We start from the raw sequence: 6,219 nt of genomic DNA on the forward strand, positions 1-6,219 counted from the left end.
GCTTCTTTACTGTCTCAACCTCATCTTTTTCAAGTATTTACAATATTGCCACTGCAATGAATAGTGGCAACAACCTTGTACGAACTGTTTGGAGCTTTTATTGCCCTTTAATGCACGTAAATCTCTTTACACTCTCTCTGTTTCAATTGTTATGAACTAAAAACAACATTTCTTTCACTTTCTCTCTATATTCATCCAAAAAACTCAAGCTTTTGATTCAAAATATGGGCTATGGTTGACAGAGCCATATTTCTTTCGTTTTTACTTACGGTTGCTTTCGTTTGAGGTTCTGGGTGGTTGGAGAAGACCTTGTGTGCAAACGAAGTCATCTCACCTAGTTTAAGGTACGAATTTGAATTTTTTTTCAAGATCTGTTCGCGTAGAAGACTTACTAGTAAGTCATCTGTATGTAGAAGACTTACTGATGAGTCTTCTGGTCAAACGGACGACTTAAATTAAGTCGTCCAGCTTTGTTTGTTAAAAAAAAACACTTCAGACGACTTATATATACGTCGTCTACGAGAAACGGGCTAGTTTTGCATTTGACCGAATCGTGTCAGATCTTTGACTATTTCTGGACGACTTATAATTCAGTCGTCTCTGGGAAAGTTAAAATTTCAATATTTTATGAAAACTTGACGACTTACGTGTAAGTCGTCCTAGGTTAGTTTTGTAATTGAAAAATAAAACTTCATAATTTAACTTTAACCAGACGACTTAATATAAAGTCGTCCAGCTAAACGACTTAATTTAAGGTCGTCCGGGATAAGCAAGGTTTGACCAGAAAAATTCTGGACGCCTTTGCTTTCCCCGGACGACTTTAAATTAAGTCTTCTGGAGGGACGACTTTATATTAAGTCGTCTGGTTAAAGTTAAATTATGAAGTTTTATTTTTCAATTACAAAACTAACCTAGGACGACTTACACGTAAGTCGTCAAGTTTTCATAAAATATTGAAATTTTAACTTTCCCAGAGACGACTGAATTATAAGTCGTCCAGAAATAGTCAAAGATCTGACACGATTCGGTCAAATGCAAAACTAGCCCGTTTCTCGTAGACGACGTATATATAAGTCGTCTGGAGTGTTTTTTTTTAACAAACAAAGCTGGACGACTTAATTTATGTCGTCCGTTTGACCAGAAGACTCATCAGTAAGTCTTCTACATACAGATGACTTACTAGTAAGTCTTCTACGCGAACAGATCTTGAAAAAAAATTCAAATTCGTACCTTAAACTAGGTGAGATGACTTCGTTTGCACACAGGGTCTTCTCCAACCACCCAGAACCTCAAACGAAAGCAACCGTAAGTAAAAACGAAAGAAATATGGCTCTGTCAAAAGCTTGAGTTTTTTGGATGAATATAGAGAGAAAGTGAAAGAAATGTTGTTTTTAGTTCATAACAATTGAAACAGAGAGAGTGTAAAGAGATTTACGTGCATTAAAGGGCATTAAAAGCTCCAAACAGTTCGTACAAGGTTGTTGCCACTATTCATTGCAGTGGCAATATTGTAAATACTTGAAGAAGATGAGGTTGAGACAGTAAAGAAGCCATTTTCGAAAAAAAAAAACAAAATGTTAATGGCATTTTCGTAGATAAAATGCAGGTATGGGGTTAAAATCTCAAAAAAAAGAGTCAAAAGAAAAGGTTAGTTTTCTGTTTGACTCCAGTCACTTTTGCAAAAAGCCCTAGATTTTTTATTTTACTTTCCAGACTTATTTATGTCCACGTTCTACATTCATTATTGTTTTTTTTGTCCTCTTCAGAAAATCATAGAAACAGGAAATAAGAGTATTTTGCATTTTTATATTAAAAATGCGCCATTTTTATTTCTTAAATTAGGATATTATTATGTTACAAAAAATAATTAGGATATGTTCAATATATTTTTTTTGAGGATATATTCATACCTTTTGTATATCTCTTACCCTCGTTAGCGGTGGTATGAATGAATATTACGCTCCTATAACAAAACACTTGCGACTTATGAAAGGGTATCACAGCTGACAAAAAAAAAATGATAGGTATCAATCACATTGTGATTTTATTAATGTTTTTCTTGCTAGTTATAAAAGATACACTTCGCATGTGTTTATTTGGTCTTTTGAGCTGGTTAAAGTCAATTTGTCCACCACTTCCCTTTATTCAATTATTGAAACTATTGTCTTAACAAAATAATAATGCCTTCACGAGATTCATCGTTGGAATCGGATTCTCTTAATCTTGCCAATTATCATCAAAAGCCTCAAAGTGGACATAAACACAACAAGAAATACTCATCATTAATCACTTAATTCGGTTGAAATAAAAATTGGGGTTGTTTCAAAGAGTATCAACTTAACTCTATAGTCTACACGCAACTTAACTCTATAGTCTACACGCAGTGACTTCATTTATAAGCAAAGAATTCACATTTGTTTAAATAAATATGCATTACAATGCTTTTTTTTTTCTTTTGTATCAATATATACAGACTATTTTTTTTGTATCAATATATACAGACTCACAGTTAAGATTCCGCAAACTAAACTGGTAATTATGCATCTATATGAACGACGAGACAATTGTTTCCTGGCACTTTGCGCGACTATCCGTCTTAGTACTCTCCGTTCGTGGTATATGAATGATCTCAGAGTGGTTAAAACTTCATTTTAGGATTTTGATGTCTTCCATATAAGTTGCAAAGGCATGTCATTCATCTGGTGCTGAAACTATCTTCACTAATTTAGAGCAATTCGTTGCAAATGTGACATGATACTCACGTAAGTTCCTCATACATTTCATTGTCCATATGAACTTCTATTTCTGAGTGTAAGGTGAGAGAGTTTGTCTTTGCACCCATTAGTCCATCGAAGCCTTATAATGTAATATACCAACCATGTTCCGAGAAATTATCTTTATCTTTCTATGATCCATCTGTAAAAACCAACTACCTGGAGTTGAAGGTAAACTTGATTTCCATCTTCCTAGATTGGGTAATCCTTTTTGTGAGTGATGCATGTGCCTCGACCCAAAGTAACGATTTACTCTCTGCCAAATTTGGAGTATCTTTGGGGCCTAAATCTATATTACTGAAAACCTTGTTGTTTTGTTCTCTCCATAAATACCATAAAATCCATGCAAATTGATGGTCTTCCAGGTGCGAGGTAGGCCTTAAATACATGTAATCCATATTTTCGAATAACGACGAAGAAGGGAAAGTATATGGGTTCGATGGGATCTTGGAGAAAGTCCAAACTTGAACTGTCGGGGAACATTAAAAAAACATGTGGTTGATTGATTCTTCATTAGCTTCACATCTTCCACACAGAGTATCACCTTGTATACTTCTTGCACTCAAACTTTTCTTAACCGATATACAACCCGACACTAATTGCCATAAAAAAAAATATTTTCGTTGGGCATTGAATTTTCTAGGAGTAAGTCTTTAAAGGATTGAATGCCAGTCCATATACCGACAACATTTTTTCTCTGTCTGGATTTACTATTTCCACTTGATAGCCATGTTTCACCGTATATTTTCCATTGTTAGTGAAATGCCAACCATCGCGATCAACCATCTGAAATTTGACTCAACGGTATATTTTATATGACCTTCACATCCCCCGAATCCACCAAAGACTGAATTACCTGAGAATTCGATGTCCGTGACGTTGTATTGATGAGAAAATCGACTGTGAGATTTGAATAAAGGTTATGTTAATTTCTGTTTGCTGGTCTCGGGCGAGTGGTTGAGAGCCAAGGATCAGTCCATATTGAAATAGAAAATCTTGTTCTCACCATTTTGATTAGTCTTTTGCTAACCAGAGATTTAGTAGATACTATACTACACCATCCATATACGATGAGTATGACCAAATAGGTTCTAGGGGTGACCAAATAGGTTCTAGGGGTGATGCATTCCTGAAGTACTGTTCTTTGAAAACTCAAGAAAATAAGGTTTTAGGCTTCTCGATCAAGCGCCAAAATTGTTCCCCTAATATAGCCGTATTTAAGTCCGTAAGATCTCTAAACCCAAGCTTTCCATCCTATTTATTGTGGCATAGTTCATCCTATGATTTCCAATGCATGCCTCTTACATTTTCCCCCAAACTCCATTAAAATTATGCCACTGTCTTCGATAATCGAAATCAAGACATTACACGATTTGGTAAAGCGGTGGTCACTAATTTAATGACCACCTCTTTTTTTCCTTTTGATAAAAATTGAACGTCCATCCATTGACTATATTGTTTAAACGTCCTGAATAAAACTATAAATTTTTAGTCTTTGATCCTCCTAAGTTCTCTGGAAAATCCAAGTATGATCCCATCTTACTTATATTCTGGATTTTTAAACTATTCTAAAGCTACAGCCGAATAGATTTTTCAATCTTATATCCAAATTGAATAATATTTTTTTTGAAATTTTATCAGTTTTTATTTTATTTTATTTTAAAGAGCATCAACTTAACTCTACAGTCTACAGAGTGGCTTCGTTTAGAAGCAAAGAGTTCACATTTACCCAAATAAACGTGTGCATCATTGCTTTTTTTTTCCTTTTAAGTTTTAACAATCTCAACGCATTCAAATGTTAATTCGTTTTAATCCAAAGTATCAATACAATACTAAAAGGAGAATAAGGGCTCCTCTCATGCTTCCACGTCACCTTTTTTATTCCACGTCTGATGGGCTAGCTTATTTTTTCGTTATGCTTGGCCCGTAAGCCCGTAGCTTTGGAGAAACGAGAGAGACGCATCGATCCATCCGTAACCCTTATCTTCTTCTCTCTCGCGCAAGACTGCAATCTCCCTCTGAGCCCTTTCATTTTCTTCCGTTGTCTCTCTCAACTTTGTCTGCAAACACAATTTTTTTCTTTCAACTCCTCACCTTCATTAACGCTCAACGAGGTTCAACACATCCTTCTAAATTCCCTTGATTATTGTGATTGTCATTCGACACGGAGGAACCGACCTCCTACGCCTTCGCTTCATCTCCATGTTCAAGGTAAGGACAACCACATCACCGTGCTCTACTTCGACACGGATGTACCGATCCCCTCCGGCTCATGGTGAATCCCGTGCTCAACCATCTTTTCTATGGATTTCTTCAAATCCAAGTACATATCTTCTGGTTCTTTGGTATATATTTTAATTTTCGTCTACGTCGAACGACGAGTCTTTGTGATGATTTAATTGATTTTCCATGAAATCATTTGTGGTTAAAGAGGAGGATGAGACGCTGCGTGGAGGTGGCTAAGGGTCGTTGGCATTTTTACCTTTGTTAACGGTGGTGGAAGCTCCAGAAGATGATGTTATAGGGGTTTGTTGATATGATGAGAAGTAGCTCTTTATCTAGAGCCTTCAATCTGTTTTTTTTTTTCCAATCAGTAGGAAGAAAGGAGGCTGCAAAGCTTTAGAAAAGTACTTTCAAATAATTGTAATGACGGAGGCAATGTACAGGAGTCTAACTTTATTTGCATAGAGTAAATTTTATTAAAATTGATCTGATTGGAGAATGGATTTGGTCGTGATGGTGAGAATGTTTGGATTTGAATTTGAATTTGCATTCAGCTTCCTAAGTGTATAATTGAACATTAGGAGTTTTTTCGTATTGGTTTTATTGATAGTATGATCTTGCTGATGATTATGGTTTGTTGTTCTCTCCACAGACAGCTGTTAGTGCTTTATATTCTCAGCTCAAAGAGCTCCAGAAGAAGGATGCAGACATGAAGGAGCGTGACAAAATGTTGTACTCAAAGGTACTTCCTTTTCTTTGCAGGAAAATAGATCATGTATCTTTTAGATCCCCTTTTTGGTTTATAGCTATCCCCCTTCCAAATATATGAAGCAGCTTATATCACAAATGCAGGGGGACATTGATTCTACGAGTAAGTTAATTGGTTATTGTATGTGTGTTCATGCATTCATATACTTAAGCTATATGAACACTGTATATTTATATAGGTTGGTCGCTAGAGACACTGATCTTCCGTTGGCAGCAACACTGCTGAAAGCATATGCAAAGGTTGAGCCTCTGACAATAGCTGAGCTCAATTATTTATTATCACTGCTCCATCCCAGGTAAAATAACTAGCTGTCTTAATTTGTAGATGTTAATGGTATGGCTCTGTTTGTGATTCTGATATCCAACATGTAGGACATTGACTTCATATGTACCAGGAGAGTTGCTCGCGTTGACATGGACAAAGGGTGGTGTTATGCATGGACAAAGGGTGGTG

General features: G+C 35.9%; 1 long non-coding RNA gene across 1 annotated transcript; it reads left to right on the plus strand.

Annotated features, from left to right (window-relative positions):
• The first annotated feature begins 5,583 nt into the window (after nucleotides 1-5,583).
• On the plus strand, nucleotides 5,584-6,201 carry LOC106299548. Its single transcript, XR_001261807.1, has 3 exons — nucleotides 5,584-5,739; nucleotides 5,945-6,061; nucleotides 6,138-6,201. It is a non-coding gene; the product is annotated as an uncharacterized LOC106299548 (long non-coding RNA).
• Nucleotides 6,202-6,219: the final 18 nt, after the last annotated feature.

The sequence above is a fragment of the Brassica oleracea genome, chromosome C6 (assembly GCF_000695525.1).
Source record: "Brassica oleracea var. oleracea cultivar TO1000 chromosome C6, BOL, whole genome shotgun sequence".
In the NCBI taxonomy this organism is placed as follows: Eukaryota; Viridiplantae; Streptophyta; class Magnoliopsida; order Brassicales; family Brassicaceae; genus Brassica; species Brassica oleracea.